The sequence below is a fragment of the Globicephala melas genome, chromosome 16 (genome assembly GCF_963455315.2).
Source record: "Globicephala melas chromosome 16, mGloMel1.2, whole genome shotgun sequence".
Classification (NCBI taxonomy): Eukaryota; Metazoa; Chordata; class Mammalia; order Artiodactyla; family Delphinidae; genus Globicephala; species Globicephala melas.
In genome coordinates this window covers 42,138,682-42,164,879 of record NC_083329.1, presented here as the reverse complement: position 1 = coordinate 42,164,879, position 26,198 = coordinate 42,138,682, and positions in this window count along the sequence as shown.

Below are 26,198 nucleotides of genomic sequence, written 5' to 3'. Positions count from 1 at the left end.
AAAAAAAAAAAAAAGATGGCTAATTGTGCAACTCTCTTTCCCTCAGCTGTTTTACATGCAGCATTACAAACTCCTTCCTTACAAAAAAACATTATGCAGGGTGAGCTCAAAAGGAAAACTAGAGAAGTATTGAATGCTGTTGAGCCTGATGGATGTTTGCTGGATGTTTGGCAATGCTGTCATGGCTTATCCTGTTCCTTTCAAAATGCCCTACCATTCTAGATTGCTAGTAGATAGGGTCAGGAAGAGATGTGAGAAGTTGTACTTTAGGGTGTACACAAAATATGCTCACAAAATGGCTGAATAGTTCTACTATAGTACTTATAAAAATTATTATGAGCATTCTTGCTACTGAAGTTGATTTTGAGGAACACATTTTTATTCTGCAATAAACACTTTTAGAAATAATAAGTTGAAAATATGATTTTAATTACTGCATTTTAAATACTCAAAAAGGTACCAATTAAAGTATAATTTTCATAAAATATTCACTGACATGTAACACTTACCATTGGGACTGTAGTGATAATAGTGATATCACAGAAAAGATGAAAATAAGAATACATGAATCTTTTAACAGCAGTAATGCCCACGCCAAAACTCAATAATCTAGAAGACTATACTTGAAAACAATGGAAACAGATTCAACTGCAAAATCTGGGTTTACCTGTCACAATGAGAAGCCTGACTTTTCATTGAGAAAAAATGACTGTCCTAGAGCACAAATATAAGTGGAATGATAGCATTTAATGTGTTAGCACTGTTAGCAGAACTACCTAAATATTTAAATTATGCTTGACTTACGTCAGTTTCAACAGATGTTTTGAATAGGTTATCTCCAATTAAGGGTTCCATTTTTTTATACAAATCTTGGCAACAGATAAACTTTTAGAAGTTGATTCCATAAAGGTAAAACACCTGACATAATTATTAATGCTATCGTAAATTCATTTAAAAGCTCAATATTTGGAGAAAATAGTTTTGTGACAAAATTTATTTTTGGGTGGAACACAATATTGTGGTTAAACATGTTCATAGGAAATTAAGACATTCATGAACACAAATGTACTTGGAATTGGTTATGGAGACATAATTATATCAAGTAAGCTATGATATTTTATAAATCAAAATAGAAGTTATAGACTAAGTTATAAATGTTTTCAATCTACAAAGATTAATTTTACTACCACATTTGTTAACAATTCTCGTGTTAAAATAAAAACATACACCTTGGAATACACCCACTGACTCTTTATTGATCATCTACCATCAGGTAGACTTCAAAATTATTTGTACCTTTGCAGAGCTACTTTGTAAATCCACATAACTGTCCTAAGATGATGTTGAACTGTTTTTGTAAATGCTCTAATTTTAGTTGCAAAAGTTAGCTGAAAATTTAAATCAAGTATTCAATGTGTACAGAGGTTTGCAATCTTTTTTAATCCAAAATCTGGCCCCTCTCAGACAGTTTCTGTTGCCTGGTTGGTTTTTTATTTGTTTTTTCTTTGTTGTGGTTGTTTTTTGATTGTCTCCTTCCTGAATACATCCAGCTGTACTGGATGAGCAGTGCTCAAGTAATTGACAGCGCATTGCTCTATTGTTTTCAACCATGCCCTGCAGCATAAATTACTGCACAGACAGATCCAATGATATACTGGCTCCTTTAAAGGGGTCGTTTTTGAGGTTTGTTCTGATTCCAGGAAGGCTTTCTTAGCCAACTCTTTCCCTGTTTGTTTCTGGAAAACTTGCTGGGCTATGGTTTAGTTTATATCTCCCATAAAGCCACTATCCTCCACTTAAATGCTTTCCACTAAAACCACTGTTTTTGAGAGTGTCCTTAGGCCTGAACTTTCTCACATTCTCTTTCAAATTGGGGAGAGTTATAGAGCTTCCTATTAGCATATCTCGCCCCCTGGGCGAAAACTCTGAGGTATGGCTCTGGAGCTGATCCTGGGATAGTGGCTTGTTTCTGAGTGGGCTGCTGCTTTAGAGCTCTGGGTAGGTGTGACAATCTGTGTTTTTTTGTTCGCTTGTTTTAATTTCCTTTTACCTTTACAAAGAGAAGAATGTAACCTCTGCTCTAAGAATGAGCTGGGGAAAGGCAGTTGGTCACCAGTATTCTCAGTGTGTTGCACCTTTGCTGGAGCCTCCGATTCTGAGTGGTGGTCTGCCTAGAAGAATGGAGCCTCCAACTCACTTGGAATTTAGCCTCTACAAAAGGTAACTGGGTAGAGAGGATGAGAAATATTGTTGTCCCACACCCCTCTGGAACATGTCATAACCTTCGACTTGGAGGTGGGAGGACAATTTCTGTGTTGTAGTTGCACCCACCTGGAGTTGAGTTTCCATCTTACTGGGCTCAAGAAGGTGTGTGGGAGGGAGGGAGTAGCTCATGGTTCAAATGCCAGTGACTCTGCCTTACTGAGTGACAGTAGGTTTTCTTGAATAAATGTTTCTTAGACTGCAGTTTGTTCTTAAGACCATTTCATAAGACTTTAAAATGTTCTTTTTTATTGTTTTTTCACCAGTCGCTATGGTCTAAATGTTTGTTCCCCTACTCCCCAAAATTCATATGTTGAAAACCTAACACCCTGTGTGATGGTATTAAGAGGTGAGGTCTTTGAGAGGTGCTTAGGTGATGAGCCTGCAGGAAGGTGATTAATTCCTCTATAAAAGAGGCCCCACAGAGCTTTCTTACTCCTTCCACCATGTGAGGGTGCAGGGAGAAGGCACTGGCTATAAACCAGGAAGAGGGCCCTCACTAGAATTCAACCATGCTGGTGCCTTGATCTTGGATTTCTGTTCTCCAAAACTGTGAGAAATAAATTTCTGTTGTTTATAAACTAGCCGGTCTATAGTATTTTGTTATAGCAGCCCAAACAAACTACGAGACTAGTTATACCTGCATCAGTGGGGAGCATATCTTGACAAATTTTGCCTGGTACTATTAATTTATTGTGAATTATATAGAGTACAGTATGTATGGGGTTAAGATAACTGATTGGGCAGACCATAAAAGTGCAGAGAAATGAATGAAACCTGGATCACAGACCAAGAATGCTGGGTTTACAAGTTAGGTAGTCATTAACAGGTCAAAGTTATCCAAAATGTAGTAGAGAATACTACAGATGCCTTAAAATTAGATCTTTTAAAGTATTTTTGTGGGGAATTCCCTGGCTGTCCAGTGGTTAGGACTCTGTGCTTTCACTGCCAGAGCCCAGGTTCAATCCCTGGTCAGGGAACTAAGATCCCACAAGCCACATGGCACAGCTAAAAAAAAAAAATTGTGAAAAATTCATATGTGTGTATATATATATATATATATTTATATAAGAACATATATGTATGAAATTCATATATAAATGTATTTAACAGATCTATAAAATGCAAAGCATAATTCATATATAATTTCTATAAACAGATTATTTTATATATTTATATATAAAATTTCATGCATATCATCTCCATTATATATATAATAATGGAGATTATTTTAGTCAATCTAACAACCTATCATCAAGATTTAACAAATTTCAACATTTGCCATATTTACTTCTTTTACTTTTCATTTACTGAAGTATTTGAATCAAGTATGCAATCATGAAATGATAGTGTACATCTCTTAAAAGAAACAGTTATTTAATATAACAGAATTTAGAAGTCTCTGAATTCATCTAGTACCCAATCCACATTTAAATTTCTTTGATAGCTAAAGCAAAATAGTATTTTTATCATTGGATGATTGAATCAATATCAAAACAGGTTTGTTTTACGAGAATTACCATTTGTGAATATTTCTTAATTTAAGACATTGGCTTGGAGAGAGGACATCCGTTTTCCTTTACAATGTTCAGAATCCTAGAAATCTGATTGCTTCTTTGTGGTATGATTTAACTTGTTCTTATATTTCTTGTGAATTTAAAAATAGATGCAAAGGCTTCAGGAAATTTTGTTTACCATTTTTGCAAGACCATAAAAATAGGTAGCTGTATCTATTTAATTTTACCTTAGGTCATGCAGCACAGGATGCTGGAAATTCCACCTTGAGTGACTGATCATCTGGTTCAGATGGTGACAGCCTGATTCCTCCAGTGTAAATTTATCGTTTTCTCCTTACAATGAGCAGATAATTACGATAGCAATGCTTTGATATCTTGTGCGTGTACAGTCCCCAAACAAGTTTTCAAGTACCTGTTTTAGCATCTGTTGATAATTATTACATCTTTAGGGAGTATAAAAAGGCAATTTACTGATATAATTATTTACCTACATTTTAAAAATCAGAATTATAATGTAGTAAAGCCTATTTACTCAATCATGGCCTTCTAGTTGTCCTTACAGACAGTTGGATCAGGCAAATCAAAGTAAAGCTTAATTCTTTTCCTTTAATTTCTCAATTTGCAGAGTCAGTATTTGGTGAAGTAGCTATTTTCAATAGTGACAAATTTTTTTTGTTTTTTGAAAATCATTGTGAAATCATGGACTTTCAGATAATCTATATGTCTCAATCAGTTGCATACTTTGTTTTTTGTTTGTTGCTGAAATTATCACATCTTTGCCCTGCCCTGTGGGATCCTTTTCAGATGTGCAGCATGCCTTTTTGTTACAACCATTAAGTCTTTCGTTTTTTTTGTTTCTTTGTTTTCTGTCACGAAAAATAATGTTCTGCTAATGCCCATCTTATGTTTCCTGCCTCAGACCTTAATTCAACCGTTTTTTCCAAGGAGCTCTAGTTCTTTCATTTGAAAAGGAAACTTAATGACAAAAATATATACATGATTAGAGTACATATCATTACTGGCAATTGCTTCCCAGTAATCTTTTCTTTTTGGTACTCAAAATTATGAAATATGCATTTAAAAATAAATAAAAATGAGTTCATACTGCTATTTCTAATTCTCATTTAACATTATAGAGTTGTACTCATGTCTTTTAGATTTTACTTGTGTATATATATATATATATATATATATATTTTAACCAAGGACATTATTTCTAACAACATTTTGTAATTTTTAATTTAACACAATTTCTTACAGAATAAATGCAGTTGTTTAAAAATCACTTTGAGGGCTTCCCTGGTGGCGCAGTGGTTGAGAGTCCGCCTGCCAATGCAGGGGCATGGGTTCGTGCCCTGGTCTGGGAAGATCCCACGTGCCGCGGAGCGGCTGGGCCCGTGAGCCATGGCCGCTGGGCCTGTGCGTCCGGAGCCTGTGCTCCGCAACGGGAGAGGCCACAACAGTGAGAGGCCCGCGTACCGCAAAAACAAAAACAAAAACAAAAATCACTTTGATAGTTATTTTTTGACCTGAAACATTAAAATGTCTGTACCCTAGAAAATAAGTGAAAATTATAACATAGTACAGAGATCAGGGTAGGGAATTTTCTAGTGTTCAAAATTGAAATTCAGTAGGTAAAAATCACAGTATGAACAATCTACACACAGAAAAAAGTTTAAATCAGAATTTTTTTCCTCTAATGAGTAGTTGTTATCAACTTCACTTGCAATAGAGATAGTGGGTAACATGTTTAGAATAAACATTTTCTTGCCTCTACCCATAGTTTTTGTATCAGCAGTTACAGGAAATCAAAATTATAAGAAGCTTCTCAGGTAATTTTGAGGTACATGGTATACCAGACCATGCCTTGACCGATACTTATCTGAAAGCTTTTTGATACTGCTTCTTACAAAAATGAATTACCCTGTGTAGCTAGTGATAGGTAATTCTCATGTAAGCTCCAAATTGTTGTTGCTTGGAGAGCTGCAGGTGTGCTTGAGCCAAGACTAGAGGCAGTAAAAGGAAAGCGAAAACCAGAGAAAGAATCCTATGCAGAACTCCTTAATGAAACAAAGCATTCTGATTCTACAAAACATTGCATGTTTCAGTAGGCTGCATTTAAAAAACAATTTTGGTTAAATAAATAACGGTTTTGTTATAGCACACTAAATCTTGTCATCCTTGGCAAGATTTAAATCAAACTTATCTTCCTTGAAAAAAAGTTTGTACATCTCCGGGCTTCCCTGGTGGCGCGGTGGTTGGGAGTCCGCCTGCCGGTGCAGGGGACACGGGTTCGTGCCCCAGTCTGGGAAGATCCCACGTGCCGCGGAGCGGCTGGGCCCGTGAGCCATGGCCGCTGAGCCTGCGCGCCCGGAGCCTGTGCTCCGCAACGGGAGAGGCCACAACAGTGAGAGGCCCGCGTACTGCAAAAAAAAAAAAAAAAAAAAAAAAGTTTGTACATCTCCAAACAGATAAAGACCTATCATCTGGTGACAATGGGAACCAATATTCATAATGCAGGGTACCTTAATTACAAAGATAATGAAATGACCAGAGTCACAGCTAGCTGGCCTAGAGTTTGGGGATCTAATTACAAATTCACATCTGTCTAGGAACACTGCTATTTGGCCCTATCTACATATATATTTTTGTTTGCATTATATATATATATATATATATATGTATGCATATATGTGTGTGTGTGTGTGTGTGTGTTCTGTTTGGCCCTACTTGCTAATACATATTTTACTTAGTATCAGTAAGGATAATTCTGCCTTATGGGTGGATGGCACTTCCAAGACAGTGGCAGAGATTCCAAGAATGTCCCAATTCATTTGTTCCAATCGTATACTCCTGATCAGGAAACATGGAGCCAGAAGAATATGGAATGTAGGGGTAACATCTGACTCTTTCCCCTGGAACAACTCCTGCCCACCTGACAGAACAAGCCTCTATTTGACAACAGCAGTTGGGCAGAGGCTTGGGGTCAATCCCAATCGTATTTCTGTAATGCACATCAAAGAAGTTATATTATTATGGTCATCTGACTTTCTGAAAATAAAGTGGACTCTCAAACTTGAGAGAGATTGGTTTTAATACCAGTTGTATTAGAATATTTGCTTTTTTAAATCTTGAAATATTATTTTACTGAGCTATGAAGAACTTTAGAACTCATTCACTGCAACCTCCTATTTGCAGATTAAATGTGTACATTATGTCAGTTGCTAGAGTGATTAAGTGACTTAACCCACGCTAATTTGTAATGTGTAGAACTGGAACCCAAATATTTGTAGTTGTAATTCAGTGCAAACATTAGGGAAGTGCAATTTAATATAGCTGCTTTGTAATGCAAGTCAGCAGGTCAGCTCAGTTTGTAAGAATAACTCCCTGTCTCCCTAAAATTATGTCCTTTCTTACTTGTATAGGTAGGATTTTTAGCTCATACTTTTTGCACTGCGACTTTAGCTTATTAAAGGCAAAAAAATACCAAAACAATTAAACTTATGGTAAATAACATAGCAGGACTTCAGATAAACATTGTTTATCCCCCTTCCTCTGCGAAGATCTCATCTCCTCTGGGTAGCATGAGTAGAAAGGAGAGAAATGATTAGGAAGTAATTGATGGTGATCAAATGGGACTTCCTTAATTCAGTTATAGACTGCTTGTTATCTTAATTTCATTCTTTTCTTGGTGACACTACAAACTGATTAAAATCTTGTGGGGTTGTTTCATAATAGTGTGAGCCTTTATTTTATATAATTAAATTTTTAAACTCAGTTTCTTACATAAAATTTCTAGGTAGACCAAGGCACCAACAGAGCTAATGCCACTTTGCTGATGATCAGCTAATCTACTGAGGCATTACACACTTCAAAGAAGGAAATAACTGGAACAATCAGAAGTATTAGTACTGAGAAACCATCTGTGGGGGTAGTATGTGTCATACCAGCAAAACATTTAACATAAGTGAGGGTAGCTAGGTAGAGACAGAGGTGAGTAGAGGAATGACTGAGGGAGAGAGGTCTTGTTTAAATGCTTATTTTTAAAGCCCCCAGTTTTAAAGATACAATAATACAGAGATGGTTTCCAGAACTGAGTACATTCAGTGGAAATGAAACACAAAATGACCTCAAGTTTCCTGTACTTTCATAGTGCTGAGATTTTTTTAAATGTTATTTTGTTTTTTTCCCTACCATCTCATCTTAATTAAGCAAATCTTTAACTAATTTCTAGAATAATGAAAGTATAAACCATCATCATCCTCTTCAGTCAAGCAGAAAATATTATTTTTGCTCGACTTTTGTTTGCTTAAAAACTTATTTAGCATTTAAAATCATGCAAAGTTATGCAGACACACCATCAACAAGTCCACTGTCTTTATTTATTTATATTTTAAATTATTTTATTCATTTTTGGCTGCATTGGGTCTTCGTTGCTGCGCGTGGGCTTTCTTTAGTTCTCTAGTTGGTGAGTGGGGGCTACTCTTTGTTGTGGTGTGCGGGCTTCTCATTGCGGCTTCTCTAGTTCTCTAGTTGGTGAGTGGGGGCTACTCGTTGTGGTGCGCGGGCTTCTCTTTGTTGCGGAGCACGTGCTCTTTGCACATGGGCTTCAGTAGTTGTGGCACATGGGCTCAGCAGTTGTGCCTTGTGGGCTCTAGAGCGCAGGCTCAGTAGTTGTGGTGCACGGGCTTATTTGCTCCGCGGCATGTGGGATCTTCCCGGACCAGGGCTTGAAACTCTGTCCCCTGCATTGGCAGGTGGATTCTTAACCAGTTCACCACCAGGGAAGTCCAAGCGCGTGGTCTTTAAATGTCAAACTGACCTCAGTTTTTGAAATCGGAAAGCTGGTTTTGTATTGCCCTTTTTGAACAGTTTGTGATTGGCATTCAAGAAAGCAGTCATGCATACTGCACTGCCAAAGAAGTAGAAGCCTCAAACCAGTCTATCCATTGCCATCCAAATTATTACACAGTAAATGGAAGCAGTGAATGCAACCATAGTCCATTCAGGTATTGACACATAGCTTACAGAAAAACTTCTGAAATATGGACAACTCAAAATTACTCAGTTGAAAGTATTTTGTACAGAATTGTTTGGTAGTTTTGGCACCCTGTAGCCCAAATAGATGACTGTCATAATACCCATATCCATTTTATTCCTGATTTATGAGAGGATAGCTAAGGTATAAAGCACTTTTTTGAGCATATTTATCATCGGTTAAATGGAGAGTCTCAAGTTATTTGATAACTATTAGAGTAAGTAATTGAAGTTTGAAATCTTGAATCTCTCTTTCAATATTGGCCAGTAGTTTATAAGCTGAGTAGCTCCCTGCCCTTAATAGTACCCCTGTCCTTTCTGGTATTAGAAAGATAGATTAGCTTTGTAAAGCACTAAAATAAAATGGACAAATTAAATAATTCCACATAGTATACATGATTGATAGTCTTTCATACATTTCACCCATTTGAACCCAATAATAACCCCATACAGTGGAAAGTGTATTATTTTGCAGCATGAGCACAATGTGGGTCTAACCTGTTTGTACATCAGAATGTCAGTATGTCCAGATATGTCTGGTGTACTAGTAAAACAGGCCTAATAGGAATCTGTTTAACTGAAGGGTCAAAGAATTTCCTGAGAAAGATGTTTTTGGAGGGAAAAGAACAAAAGTTGCCAAGTTTATTTCAAAGACAATTAATCAGGATCAGTGGAGTAGCATATTTACAAGTGTAGAACTGTGTTTATTTCAGATTTTCCTGTGAGTCAGGCACTTTAAAAATATGTCCAAGTCATAGGGCAAGATGTTATATCTAAAGTTTCTCATTATCAAAAGTTTTCATGAGATGTTGACATTGTAGGCTATCAGAAACATCAGTTGCATTAGCAGTGGAGTAAGCCAGCAACATCAGTGAAGACCTGATGGCAGGTGCTACTAAATAGTTTTTGCAAAGCTGACTTCTTGCTTATATTAGATAGCATCCTCCTTTGTTTCTTAATTTGCTTTTTATTCTGAACATATCTGTAGAAGGACTTCATTTTTCCTGTACGACTATCATGAACGTAGGGCCTGTTAGTGAGTTTTTTCCATACCAATGAAGTTTCCTTTTGCTTTGTCAAGTGCACTGGGACATCACCAGTCCAGATAATTTTAAAATTATTTCCTGAGTTTGCCTATTCCAGAACCTCAAGAATAATGTAAAGGGCTTCCCTGGTAGCGCAGTGGTTGGGAGTCCGCCTGCCGATGCAGGGGACGCGGGTTCGTGTCCCGGTCCGGGAGGATCCCACGTGCCGCAGAGCGGCTGGGCCCGTGGGCCGTGGCTGCTAAGCCTGCGCGTCCGGAGCCTATGCTCCACAATGGGAGAGGCCACAACAGTGAGAGGCCCGCGTACAGCAAAAAAAAAAAAAAAAAAAAAAAAAAAAAGAATAATGTAAAAAGTGATGCCTAAATCCACTCTAAGTGCAAGCCCTTAATTTTGAGTCTTCTGGGCTTTTATTCTCCTTTCATTTAACCTGGAGTCTTCAGAATAGATGTTTATCATCTTTCTGGGCAAATAGGTGAATTTTCTGTCCTTTTACATTGATGGTATTGGGTCTTATAGGGGGTAAGTTCATACATAATATCCTTTTTTTGTCCTCCTTTCTTTACCTAGCATATCTGTTAATATAAAAGCCCTCATTTTGAGTGGAACCAACCAAGAACTCTGGATCTAACCCCAAGAGCAAATTCAGTGTCTTTTCTGAAGGTACTCTTTTAGAGCTCACTTCATTAATGGAAACTGAACACTTCCCTTTTATTTAACAAATGTAGATATGTATTGCATTCTTGTCATTGCTGTAGATATATGTTACGCAAAGTACGGTATGTAGTGTTTGTAGCCAGAGACTTCATTAGTTCAGCTGTCTTCCACTTTTGGGAAATAGAAGTATTTGTATTTGTCTTCCCCCTTCCCATTCTTTAGTCCTCAGCCAGCAGCTATTTCAGGATATCACACCCTGAACTACTTCAATATTTCTCATTACTGTACGTTTTTCATTAAAGACTAAAATCCTGAATATGAACTGTAATGTTCAGCCATTTTTGTCCTTTACTTGCTCCTTCATCTTGCATCACACTCTTACTCACTCTTTGTACTTCTGCTCTACTGGTCATCTTTCAGTTTTTCTACCATGCCATGCTTTCTCCAGATGTAGAAACTTTACATGCATTATTTCTGTTGTCAGATTGCAGTACCCCTTTTTCTTAGCCTACTTAATGCTTTAAAATCTTTCAGGTTTTAGAAATGTATCACTTCTCAAAGAAACTTTCTTGATTTCTCTTCAATGTCAAGTCTCATAATCCTAGCTCTTGTCACAATTATCAGTGTTATAATTTTATATTTATTTTGGTTGTTATTTGTTACATGTAAAACTTATCCTCCCCGCAGCACCAGACTGGAAGTTCCAAAATGACAGAGGTTTTTGCTCACGATTTTATCCCCAGCACCTAGCACAGAGCTTGGCACAGAGTAGGTATTCTGTAAATATTTTTTGTATCAGTTAAATAATTTATTAGTTCAATATTCTCCAGATTTCACTCTTTTGTCAACATAATCCACATAACAAAAAATCAAGCGTTGAGATATTGCCTCCCCAGTGTCTTAACATTTTTTAAAAATCACTCAAATTTCCTGACTTTCCATTCCTTTTTTTTTTTTTTTGCGGTACACGGGCCTCTCTCTGTTGTGGCCTCTCCCGTTGCGGAGCACAGGCTCCGAGGCCGTGGCTCACGGGCCCAGCCGCTCCGCGGCATGTGGGATCTTCCCGGACCGGGGCACGAACCCGTGTCCCCTGCATTGGCAGGCGGACTCTCAACCACTGCGCCACCAGGGAAGCCCCTCCATTCCTTTTATACCTAAGTCTGATGTAATACTTAAAGATTCCTAGTCACAAAATATTTACATATAAAGAGCAGAAGCTAGTTTAGCCCTGAATATGGAGGGAAAGCTGCATATATTAGAGTAATACACTGAAAGTATAAATGAAAATAGAATAAGTTTATGAAAATACAGAGCCTTCTTACATTGTGAATATTCAGGCTCAGGAGAGAAATAATGAGGAAAAAAAATTTTAAATCCTCTCTGCTTCAGTAGAGAACACTTGGTTCTGATAGACCATTTTCCTTGGAGTCCCTCTTCTAATACATTTTACCTCTCCAAATCTTTCATCAAATCTTTAACAAGTTATATCAATTCTTACTTCACATTTTCTTAGGTATGTCTCTAAAGTTTTATTTCACAGTCAACAAGTCTTGTCAGGCACTTATTTTCTCACACATATCCCTGCAGTAGCCCCCTAACTCAATTGCCTTCATTTGATATCTGTTGCAATCTACTCTGCTTCCACTGCCAGATCAATCTTCCATTACACAGTTTTTGTAGCATCACTGCTCTGCAAACACAGGAGCCACACAAATACAATGTGATTACTTAAGAGATAAAGTAAAAATACTAAGATCATGCAACACAAATTTTTTCTGTAATTGCCCAGGCTTCTCAGAGACAAACACTTCCCCCCAGCAAGATAGTCCATCAATTCAGTGTCCTGCAAATTGAATATTAGTTGCTTTTGTCTCTGCAGGAATCCTTTCCCTCTTTTGATAAAAGCAACCCTCTTTTTGGTGAAGAGCCTATTCCATGTGATTCATGTAGGTCTCTCCCCACTCAAGGCATGAAGGATGAACTCATAGTCTGGTCCATGCCAGACTATTTTATCTCTTAGGTCACAGTGACTATTTCAGTGATTGTGTTAAGCAGTCTCAAAGATGACCACCAATGATCCCCACCTCCCAGTATCCAGATCCTGTATCATCCTCTGCCCGGACTTACTGACACTGACTTGCTTCTAATGACTAGAATAGGGTAGAGGTCATGGTATGTCACTTCCAAAATCAAGTAACAAAAGGATTATTATTTCTGTCTTGGTGTCCCTCTCTCTCTCTCTCTCTCTCTCTCTCTCTCTCTCTCTCTCTCTGTCTCTCCCCCCCCTTTCTCTTCCCCCTATCCCCACCCTCCCTTGGGAGGAAGCAAGCTATCATGTTGTGCATAATCCTGTGGAGAGACCCATGGGCAAGTCTGAGACCAAGACTGTAAGTTAACAAGGGCCAGTAGTCTGCTGAAAACTATGTGAGTGAACTTGGAAGTACATCCTCCACAACCCAAGCCTTGAGATGACTTCAGGCCCTGTTGACTCCTATATTGCAGCCTTATGAGAGACTGAACAAGAGGAGCCTAATGTGTGCTCCCAGATTCCTAGTCCATAGAAACTGTGAGAAAATAATTGTTTGCTGTTTTATGCCATTGAACTTTGGAGTAATTTTTTATGTAGCAACAGATGATTAGTACATGTGCTTTCAAGAAGAGTAGCTCGGTCTTTTGAAAGTTGTTATATACAGTGGGCCCTTGGTGTCCACGGACAGGGTAGACCAACTGTACTGCACCATTTTATATAAGAAACTTGAGTATCTGTGGATTTTGGTACCTGGGGAGGTTCTGGAAGCAATCCCCCACCGATACTGAGAGATGACTGTATTGGAGGGAATCTATAAGGGAAATCTAGACCTGGGACTGACAGCAGCCATATTTTCTGCTGTTTAGAAATAGTCCATCTGAGAATTAAATCAGTATACGTAAAGAATCAGAGCCCAGAAATGGAAATACAGACAGACCCCTGACCTCATTTGAGTCCCTGGATTCAGCAGTGCCTCAGAATTCTTAATTATGTGAAGCACTTCTCTGCTTATGTTAAAGTTTGTTGTTTGCCCTTTGTAATCAAAACAATCTAGAATAATGCATCCTCCAAACTTACTTAAAGCCTTCACAGAGCTGCCTTTTTACTCAAATTTTACCTCTCATCTAAGATACCATCCTCTCTTCACTCTGATAAACCAATCACTAGTGATGGTTAATTTTATGTGTTAACTTGACTGGCCATGGGATGCCCAGATTAAACACTGTTTCTGAGTGTGTCTGTGAAAGTGTTTCCGGATAAGATTAACATTTGAATCTGTGTCTTCAGTAAAATAGATGGCTCTCCTCAAGGAGGGTGGGTAGCATTTAATCCATTGCGGGCCTGAGTAGAACAAAAGCAGAGGAGGGAGGAATTTGTCCCTTCTTGCCTGATTCCTTGAGGTGAGATGTCAGTCTTCTCCCTACCATGGTGATACTGATTTTAAGTTCTTTGGGCTCAGTCAGAATTACCGCATTGACTTTTCTGGGATTCCAGCCTGCAGATAGCAGATCATGGGACTTCTCAGCCTCTGTAATTGCATGAGCCAATTCCTTGTAATAAACCTCTCCCTGTATATAAATCGTATCAGTTCTGTTTTTCTAGAGAACTCTAATATGCTAGTTATCCTTTAAGACTAATTAAAGATTTTTTTTTCGTCTGAAGACTTTTCCAATTATTTCAAACAAGTCCACTGATGTATCCCCATTATTCAGACAGCCTATTTCATGAATTAAGCTCTTAGAATACTGTATTAGTTTAACTCTGTATGTGTGTCTGTTTTGGTGTAATGGCATATTTTTGTAACTATATTACAGATATTTGAGGAAATCAATGATTTTATATACTCCTTTGTATTAGCCCTAGTGTCAAAAATAGTGTCATGAAATAATATCAGTCAGTCATTCATTAGATAGTAGTTTCTCAACTATCCAAAAGAAGAAAAGCTCATATATGATCTGTTATTCAGGGAAATAATTATTCTTCTATATGGAACTATAACCCTTTGTCATCAGTAACTTAAAAGTACCATAATTTTAGGGGCTTCCCTGGTGGCGCAGTGGTTGAGAGTCCGCCTGCCGATGCAGGGGACACAGATTCGTGCCCCGGTCTGGGAAGATCCCACTTGCCGTGGAGCGGCTCGGCCCATGAGCCATGGCTGCTGAGCCTGCGCGTCCGGAGCCTGTGCTCCGCAACGGGAGAGGCCACAGCAGTGAGAGGCCCGCGTACCGCAAAAAAAAAAAAAAAAAGTACCATTATTTTAAAGTCACTGGTGCCTACCAGGTAGAAATGATATGTTTTATTTGTGGGACATGTGATATGTATACAATTATTAAACGTGTTTTACAATTTTTAGACTATCATCATAATTAGTAATATATATATATATATATTTGCCAGATGTCTCTCAATGACATTCAGAATCATAGCTAGCTGGGTATTTACCTTTTTATGAGCACACTGAAAATAAAGATAGAATGTTCTCCTTTTATTCAAGCCTTATTGAAATAAATACTTCTTCAAAACTTAACAAATACCTGGCATCTTCCTTGAATTAAAACGTGCATGCTTTGCTGCATGTGATAAGGACATAGAAGCAATGAACAGGTCAATTTTTTTCACATTTCATGTTCTAGATTTTAAATATGTGTCAAATGCTGATGGTAGGAAAGAGCAATAGAGCTCAATGATTCCAAAATAAAGAAAGCCTTTCTATAGATAGAGACTGTGAAAACTAGTATGCAGCTAAAATGGCATGGAAGCTACTCATCCCTACAGCATGTCTTACTGGGAAACTGAATGAAAAATAGCACAATTTTTAACCTCCAAAACTGTCATCATGTCCCTCCAATTCCTTCAGTTTACTTCAAATAAAGGTATAATCTAACAAACATAATTGAGTAAATAAAATATTTGAGACTTCTAGAAAATTACTAGGTCTCTCTTCCAACAAAATCAATTCCCCCTATCCTTCCTACATAGAAATTGTGGGGCTTCCACTCATTTGGTAGAAATTTGGTCACAAGATATTTGTTAATTATCTCAATGAATAAAGGAATAAAAGAAGAGAGCCAATGGAGAAGGGAGGTAAGGAGAGAAGTTTGGAAGTTAAGAAAGCAAGCAAGATTATGCAAAAAGTACAGAGTATCAGAATCAAGTATTAGGAAATAGATTTAGACTATATTGCCTAACTCTTTTACAAAGTAATTTATTTTTCCTCCTGGAAATACAGCAGTACTACATTTTTCAGCTTTCTTTCACGTTAGTTAGCTGTGGCCATGTTTCTAACTTCTGGCCAATGGGATGTTAGGAGAAGTAGTGACACCTCATCCAAACTGGGAGACTGGGCTCATTAAAACATCCTGTACCTAATTTCTCATGGTCTTTTCCTCACTTAATATTGATGAACATGGCCACTGTGGAAGCTTTAAGTTAAAATAAATCTGTGTCTCTGATTCCTCACTTAGAACCACTTAAAAAACGGAGCAGGAACAATCGCTGTATTTGGACTTCATATGATCAAAACATAAAATTCTCTATTTTGAGACATCTGGGGGTTAGTATGTTGAAGCAGCTAATGTTGCCTTAAGAAATATGCTTCTTCTGGTGAATATGCTTTTTTTATGTCTCATATAAAAGGCCAGAATTGCTTAGAACTTAGAGAAGAAATTCACAATAGAAATGTAAAAATTAAGCCAATTAAATCACACCTCTGCTTCTGTGAATCCATTTCCAATGTTCTGGGTTACCCTAATAGTTATTTTCTCCAGGACTATCTAAAACTAATCTAGGAATCGAATCTACTAGCATTTTATAGAAAATAATCTTTATCTTAAAATCACAGCAAAATCAAAGTAGTAATCAGCAAAACCCATTATTCACCCAGTTTTCATAGTTCTTCAGTACAGAAATCTTAGAGAAGAGCCTCTTGAAACTATAGTAATCTGCTGACTCAAGCAAGCAGATTACTTTTGTGTCATCAACAACTGTGTATATACCTCCAAAACTGAAAAGCTAACACAAGGTGGTGCTGACCCTGCTGTGATTATTTCAGGAAATGGATACTTCATTATTCATCTGTTATTGAAGATAGTTTAAGAAACTTAGGTTTATATATAAAGACCTGTAACAGAAGCTTCCATAGGACAGGTAGTGTTCCCCATTTTGGGGTTTATACTACTTTTTCTTTTCTTTTTTTTTTTTTTTTTTTTTGCGGTACACGGGCCTCTCACTGTTGTGGCCTCTCCCGTTGCGTAGCACAGGCTCCAGACGCGCAGGCTCAGCGGCCATGGCTCACGGGCCCAGCCGCTCCACGGCATGTGGGATCTTCCCAGACCGGGGCACGAACCCGTGTCCCCTGCATCGGCAGGCGGACTCTCAACCACTGTGCCACCAAGGAAGCCCGGGGTTTATATTACTTTTATTGAAAGTGAAGAAAGGGATGATGGAAGTGAGGGCTGTTTAAAATACATCATTTGTTCATTCATTCAACAAATATTTATTATGCACCTGCTCTGTGGCAAGCACTGTTGTAAGCACTGGTGATTGATGATTCAGCAGTAAAAAAAAAACAGTTCTCACAGAAGTGATCTTTGGATGGAAAATTTGGCTTCTGAAACTGCAAGTACTTACAGGTTTAATTCAGCTGTGAAAGCCTGAGCTCTCAGTTAAGCAATTGTGATTTCCAAGTTTATATCACAAAAGGTCTTACAGAAGCTTTCTCAATGGACCAATGTGATACGCCAATCACTCTATTCTAAGTGCAAGGATGGAAAGATAAACATTTTAATTAAAATAGATATGTTTGCAGACTATGAATCTGAGGGAACTTATTTATTGTAACGTAGAAACTCTAGTCTCCAACAGAACTTCGCTTGGGAGCTGGTTTGGTTAATGGAACAGAGGTAGGTGGGCCCACTTGAGAGTAGTTTTGAGAGGGAAGTATCTAGCTTGTGAAGAGCACAAGCCAGTATGTTAGGCAGAAGGGATGGAGATAATTGGTAGACTATTTAAGTGAGGTCTTAGAGCCCTACCTTTTTTTGTGGGATATAATGAAGACAAATATGGTACACTAGAAATAGCAATGAGTTTATAATCAAAAGGTACAAGAACCAATCCTAGCCCCAACAGAAATGTTTTATGTGATCCTCAGACTTCTGAGTCTCTACTGCCTCAACTGTAAATAATGTTTTAAAATTCTGTGGCAATATGAATTACAACTCATATTGACCTGTATTATTTCTTACAAATGACTGCCTTCCTGCAATGTAACATGGTTGTTAAGCACATGACAGAAGGGGGTTTGATTCTTGGCTCTACCTTCTACTAATTGCATCACTTTGAACAAGGAATTTAACTCTTCAACGTCTCAGTTTCCTCATCAGAGAAATGACTATGATATTGTTGCCCTTACTATAAGTTTTGTGACTATAATATGAAATAAGCATGTATAATAACCAAGGCATTTTAATTGCCAAAGAGCTGTGGCTTACTATGATTTTTCACATGAAAAGCGAATCATGAAAAGCAAATTAAGATTATGTGAAGAAAAGCACTGTAACATCTGTACAGATATTTTACACATGCAAAATATAATCATTTAGTCTGGTTCCAGAAAACCAGGATACCACATAATTAAAACGCATGTGAAAAACATACTTTGATGCAGTATTTAAAGGGCTTCTGAAGTAGTATCCCCATTATCCAGGAAATTTCTCTTATTCTCCAGCTTCTAAGTCCATGCTTCCTTTGAGCATTCAATTGTTGAGTGTTGATCTAGTATTTATCAAAGTATTAATTGAAATATGTATTCTTTTCTTTACATTTGCATGTGGCCTTAGAGCCTATTAGCTAAGTTTGTTGATTAAAGAAAGGGATGAGTATTTCAGTTTGCTGCAAATGAATCTTAGAAGCTTCAATGATTACACATTTCAACTGTAATTGCTTTTATTTCAGTGACTAATTAAGTTTTCTGAAACTCCCTATGAATCTATAATGATATACAGATTGGGGAACAAATGAATTTTCAATGCCTGAACACTATTTAAGTTAAATATTCTTAAAGTTATGGAAGTTTAGTTCTGGAAAGAACTATAAGAACTATCATCGACTTTTCCCCTTAGTTTAACCAGCTAGAAAGCTGAGGTAATGGAGGGAAGTTGATTTGCAACAGGACCTGATATTGAAACTAAGTTCATTTCTCTTTCCATGAAAATGTATGACCCCTATTATACCGTATATTATTTGAAATCATAATACAGGAAAGATTTAGTGTGAAGTGAAGAAGAATAATTCACAGAAATATAGAAAATCCTGAGTTAGAATTTAATGTGATTAGGTAAATAATCAATAATTGGTCTGGTTTTATTGACACAAATATGATTTTCCCCAAATTAAATTATATTAGTCACTTCCTCTCTGAATTACCTCCCAAATACCAATATTCTAGGATGAATTTTAAGATGAAAACTAATATAATTCTCCAGTTTAGTTACTACTAAGGATGTTATTAAGAATGTTTGGGAAACATATTTAAACTATTTTATGAGTGACTGATCACTACTCATAGAATTAGGGAAAGAAATGATGTCCTTCTACCTGGTAGAGTTCTTGGAATTTGGTAGATAATAAATGATTGTTGAATGAAAGACTAAATAAATGAGTAAATGAACTAATGGATGACCTAAGGTAATAATTTGTTGAATAATGCTTTCTTAATCTTATGTAGTTAAAGCACTTTTCAAAATTAGATGGGAAATCGCCAGGGAATCATTATATGCTCAGAATATTAATTTCCCATGCATCCTTCTAAAGCAACTACCAAAAAGGTTATCTTACAACTTAGCAAAATGAATATGAGAGAAGAAGAGAAGGAAAGTAGAGAGAAACAGTAAGAGAGAGAGGGCAAGTGCTATCCTCTGCATTCTGTTTCTGAGGATGCTCATTTATGTGACTGGACCCATGTAAATACCTGTACACTAAGTAGAATTGTGAACAGCAGAATAGCTGAACGGATGGATACATTCTCTTAATATTATGGATAGATTCATTCCCAGAGGATAAATGATAATAGCTACCAGAAATTATATAATAGCTATGTAATAGTTGCATGAAATGCTCATGATAGTTGTTGACATGTAATAAAGTTACAGAAATTCCATGTAATAAATGAATAGAATAAATTATGACAGCACGTTATATACCTTAGCTCATTATGTTTCTTCCGAATTTTAATTCACTGTAGAGATCTTAAATGGTTGAATGGCTTCCACATGTGCATTTCCTTTTACTTCATTCACTAACCCAGTTAATCATTAAGGCTATTACTGCTAGTTCACTACCTTCTTTGTACCCCATCTACTTCTCTTCTCCAGCCCCTTATTAATCTCACAGGGATTTAGATTCCTGCTGAATTGAGCTTGTTAAAGTTTGAGACAGTTGAAATCTTTATAACCATTTCATACAGAATATACAACTCCAGAAAAGATCTACTTAAGCCCTCACTTCCTGTTATACTTTGGGGAGAAGTGGTTCCTCTGTTTCATACATACTTGTGCCAAATGTGCTGTTTTAAGATGAGTTTGAGAGGTCAAATTACTCTTCTGTGTGAAATCTCTTTACATCAGAATATAAAAGAATTTCCCAAATGACTATAAATCTGTTTCGTCTGTGTCTTTTATTTTCTAGGTGACTCTTGGACACCTGGAGTTCTGGATAAAGAGTCTCTGGCTGTGTTAGTAAGTGATCAGTCATTCTGGTCTCTACCTTCTTGTTGTAGGGTTTACAAAAATGCAAATACACAGAGTCTCAGCCAACTCAAACTTCACTTTTGAAGAGGCAAATATAGGTCCAGTATCTGTCTCAGTCACAATATCTGTGACTGTCAAAGTCCCATGGGATTTTACTGTCAATCCAATTGCTGACTGGCTTATTTCAGAACAATCTCAGAGATCCACCAGCACAACTGTATATAGTTTAAGTCATTCTACTGATAGTATCTTATTAGATCCATGAAAATGAAATAAGTTGCAATTTAGAAATAACAATGCACTGAAGAATGGTATTGCTATTTTCTTTCTTAATTATAATTCTATTTATAGTCTTTTCATTCTTTTTATATACTAAAAATGTGTTTTCTATACTTATTTTAATAAAAATTTGATTTTTGCCCCTCACTAATGATTATAGACTCCATGAGAGTAGGGATCATATTTATTTTAGTAATTGCTGTATTCTTACTGCTGGATAAGTGTCTGACACATACTAGGGGCTCAATAAATATCCCAGAATGAAAAAATTATAACAAAAGTGGAAACATTTATACCACATGTTTGAGAATAAAACTGTTGAATTGCACTTGCTTAGAGGGGAGGTGTAGATCCAAATGTGTGTAAGACTTAGTTCCTAATCTGACAGTTTTCACATGTGGTGGGGCATATTGACATATACAAGACTCACTATAATATAAGGCAATCAGTACTCAATAAGATACAGTTAAAATTGTTTTTAGACACGAGTTTCAATACTCTTTTACTAGCACTGTTACCTTTGGCACTTTATGTAACCTCTTGAACCCAGTTTTATTATCTGTAGTTAATATCTGTTTATACTGTAGGAATATTAAATGAGATAATGAAGATAAAACATCTAGTTTAATGCTTGGCTCAGAGTAGGTAATCAATATAAATTTGATATATAAATTTACAATAAAATAATTTATTCAACAAATATATTTTTAAAACCTACTAAGAACAGCATACTGATAACTATCTCAAAGATCAAAAAGAAAAAAGACATGAGTTATGCAATTGAGCACCTCACATACAGATGTTGAATGCTGTAAATGCCTTTCATTCAGTCATTATATATAAATTGAATACCTACTCTGTGCAAAGCTCTTAGCTGGGAACTGAAAACAGTATGAAAATATAGTTAATTGTATGTGTTTATGTGTGTATGAGAGAGAAACAACATTCCTGGAAGGTGAGGAGCCAGCACTTAGAAAAGCCCTGAGTCATGGAAGCGTGGCATGAATGAAATGAAAGATCTGAGTTGCCAGATTATTGCAAGTAAGGCAGAGTGGTGTGAGATAAGGTGGTATAGTTAGGCCAATTTATACAGAGCCTTTGATAATTGTGTCTCTGCCTCAAGAAAAATAAGTAACCATCCAATAGTTTTATGTATGATTGAGGAGATGTGCATTGTATATGTATGCTAAATATTTCGTTTAGAGAAAAAAATGTTGCAGGGCGAACAACTTCTCTGAAATCTGGAGAGCTGGGTGAATATATAGAGAATCAGGCTGGGAACAGGAGCCATTGGAGCCATAAACTGGTCGAAAGAAATAAGTAGTAATTGTGAGGAATTGCTAGAGGCCAGGCATAGAGTACAGTGAGAGTGAGAAATTCCTAGGGACCACAGTATTATGGGGTGCCCACACTTTCATGAGTTTAACCTCCAGGAGCTCCACAAGAGTCTCATGATGAGGAATCAAAAAAAAATCCCTTCAGGACTTCAGCAGGAGAAAGGGAAAATGACCAATTTACAAATATTTCTAGAGTGTTTTCCATAAGAAAGGCATATTCTCCAAAGGCAAGACTTTATTAAAACCTTATCTTACCAAGGGAAGGAACATTGACACAACTCTAACAACATCTAGCTTTCCTTTATCACCTAAGAGGAAAGGGGAGAGCTTAAAAACCTTGTGAATTTCATAGCCCCTGGACAAAAGACAACTAAATGACAAATATTTAATTGTAAGATTATAGAATGTTTTCACTCCACCATACTTTACCACCACAAAAACAGGACATCACTATAAAAACAGTAAATATCAGCTGAAAGAACTGGAAGGTACAGACTTTATTTAAGGAAGAGTTCTTAGGAAAACCCAAATACAGCAAGAACAATAAAAATTTTGAACTCTCTGACAATTGTAACTGCAGCAAAGGTGAACAAAGAAAAACTCCTAGCCAGATTAACATAAAACCTCACACTATAGGCCATTTACCCCAGTTCCTATTACTCAATACATCATGCCTGGCTTGAGCAACGACAAAAGTATTCAGAGCATTGGAAAAAAGCAAGAAAAAACAAACAAATCAGTCTGAAGAGACAAAGCAAGTGTCAGACCCATACTCAGATATGGTTCTAATGGAAAAAGTAGACAACATGAAAAAAAGGTTGCGTAAAGTAAACAGAAATGGAAACCCTATGACAGAATCAAAAGGAAAGGCTGGAAATCAAAACCAGTGCAACAGAAATGGAATATGCCTTTGATGGGCTCTTCACTAGATGGGAAATGGCTGAGGAAAGAATCAGTGACCAAGAAGATATGTCAATAGAAACTTCCCAAACTAAAACTGAGGAAGAAGAATCTAAAATCAAAACAAGACAAAAACAGAACAGAACATAATACCCCAAAACTATGGTGCAAGTTTGGATGGTAAAGGATGTATAGTAGAAATACCCAAATAGAAGAAGGAGATAGGGGAGGAAAATTTAAAAAGTTGAGAATTTTCCAAAATTGTTGAGTTGTACAAAACCACAGATCCAGTAATATTAGAGCACACCAACCAATTTTAAAAAATTACAATTAGTCGTATGATATTCAAGTTGCAGAAAACCAAATACAAGTAAAAATAAACCTTACTATAGAGGAATAAAAAAATAAAAAGAATTACATCAGACTTCTCATCAGAAACCTTGGAATCAAGAAGAGAGAAGAGTGGAATATATATTAGAACATTGAAGGGCAAAAACCCTACAATTCTGTACCCATTGAAATTACCCTTCAAAAATGAAGAAGAAATACTCTGACAACAAAACAAAACAAAAAAACCCAGAGTATTTATTACCAGCAGAACTGCCCCATTAGAAATACTGAAAGAATTTCTTTAGGGAGAAAAAAGTCATGTGGTCAGAACATTTACATAAAAAAGGAAGAGATACAAAAATAGAATAAATGAAGGTAAAATTAAATCTTTTAATTTACTTATTCTTAGTTGACCTAATAGATAATTGTGTGTTTAAAGTAATAACAGTAGCAATACCCCCAATAATAGTAACAAAAACTTACATGGAAAGGCAAAAGACCTGAAATTAAAACAAAATTGAAATTTCACACTGCTGGAAAAGAACAAAATTGGGGAAATAAACAATTCAATTAAAAATGGCCAAAAGATCTGACTAACCACTTAACCAAAAAAGATACAGAAATGGAAAATAAGCATAATAAACAATGCGGATGCTTAACATAATCTTCATTTGGAAATTGCAAATTAAAACGGAAATGAGGTAATACTACACAACCCTCGGAAACGCTTAAAAAAAGAAAAGACAAACCAAATGCTGGTGAGGATGCAACACAAACCTTTTGTGGTAATACAAAATGGGGAAGGCCACTTTGGGGGATAGTTTATAGATTACTATGGAGCTAAATATAGAGTTACCATAAGATATAGCAACCACTATCCTGCATTTTCCCCATTCATCTGAAAACCTATGTTCATACAAAAACCTGCATGTGAATATTTATAGCAGCTATATTTATAGTCACCAAAACCAGGAAACAACTAAGATGCCTTTCAATAGATGAATGGATAACAAACTGTGGTACATTCATGTACTGGAATAGTAGTATATAAAAAGATGTAAAAATAATTTTTTAATTAAAAAGACATAAAGGGATCTTAAATGCATATGGATAAGTGAGAAAAGTCGTCCTGAAAAGACTAGATACTGTAGGATTCCAATTATATGACAATCTGAAAAAGTCAAAGCCATAGAACCATTAAAAAAATTCTGACTGTCAGGATTTGAGGAAGGGGAGAGGGAAAGAGAGTTGAATAGGTGAAGCACAGGGAGATTTTAGAGCAGGAAACTATTCTACATGATACTGGAATGATGGACACATGACATTATGCATTTGCCAAAACCCATAGAATTTAAAGCAGTAAAAAGGAACCTTAATGTATGTAAAATTCAAACAATCATTTAGGACTCTGGGGGATTCTATAAAGAAATGCAGACTGTGACAAAAGTATCTAAGTACTTTATGATTATATGAAACAATGGTACTGAAGGTTGTTCTAAGGTGTTGAACTAAGTACCTTTGGAAATGAGTGGAATCTGAAAGACTCAAGGCATAAGGAACAGTACTTGATTTCCATGGGCTATGCCTTCACAATTCTGATACATGTACACATGTATACTGCAACTGAACAGTTAATTAAAGAGATGGTTGATGGTGGGGGTAAGATTTCTCACTGTTAGAGTCTGAATTTATGGATAAGCAAGGGGAAAAAGCTAGAATAATCTATTTGGTATGAATTAGAATTAGAGAAATCAGTATTAACTCATATTTAGCTTAACATATAGATGTTACATATATATAAATAAACATATATATGTATTTACGGATATGTGTATATACAGATGGTTATATATATACATATAGTCTCTTTTTCAGTCAGCTGAGAAGACCTAAAAGCAACCACACCCCATTAGCAATGAGCACAGCTAATACCCAGATCTTTGTTCCCAATACCATTCTCCATTTAAAGAAACCAGGGCTCCTCAGAAAAAGGTCTCATTCTGGGACTGAGGCAATATCTATATTAGATGATACTGCAGCATCTTGTAGTATGAAAAAGTAAGAAAGTGCTAAAAAAAAATTAGATGTGCCGAAAGGGCACAGGAGTCAAACTAAAGGAGGTCTTAGTAGCCAGAGCTAGGACAATTTGAGCAACAAAATAAAGTAGTTTTGGATTATAACCCAAAGAGTAAAGTAAATACCCATAAGTCCATACTGGTATAAATAAATTATTTCTACACGCTTGAAAAAATAATATAATGTAGAAAAAATTTTAATATGGACCCAAATTCAAATTTCTTAAAATACATAAGTTTCTCTACAAAAATAACAACTATTGCTTGCTAAAATTATTTTAGTGGAATAGTCTTATGACACATCAGAAATGTGCATTTTAAAAAGCAATAAAAATAAATTATTGAATACATAAATAAGTGGGGGAGAAATCACATCTCCCATATATAAGTATTTCAGAAAATTTCTGTAGATAATTCATCCTCAAAGAGGGGGAACATCACTCCCAATTCCTTAAGTTTAAGCTACACATACTACCTTCCTTCTAATTCATACAGTAGGAAAAGAGGGAGAAAAAATAATGACTTTACAGTAGAAAAACTTGGCAAACACTGCCTTAGGCAGGTGATCAGGGTCAGCATCAGCAGTGATTATTAGGCAGGTTGATAGTAAGCATCCTTGATATGTGATGAAAATAGTACTTCCTCTCTGTAATCTTCTTCCCCAAAACCCATAACTACAGTTTAATCATAACAGAAACACCAAATTCCAATAGAGGGACATTCTACAAGTACTACTCAAAACTGTGAAGGCCGTAAAAAACAAGCCTGACAGCCAAAAGGAGCCTAAGGTGACATGATAACTTAATGAACTATAATATCGTGGATGGGATCCTGGAACAGAAAAAGGACATTACTTAAATATTAAGGAAATCTGAATAAAGGGTCAACTTTAACTCATAATAATGTATCAATATCAGTTCATTGATTTTAACAAATATATCAGACTAATGCAAGATGTTAAAAATAGGGGAAATTGGTTAAGGAGTA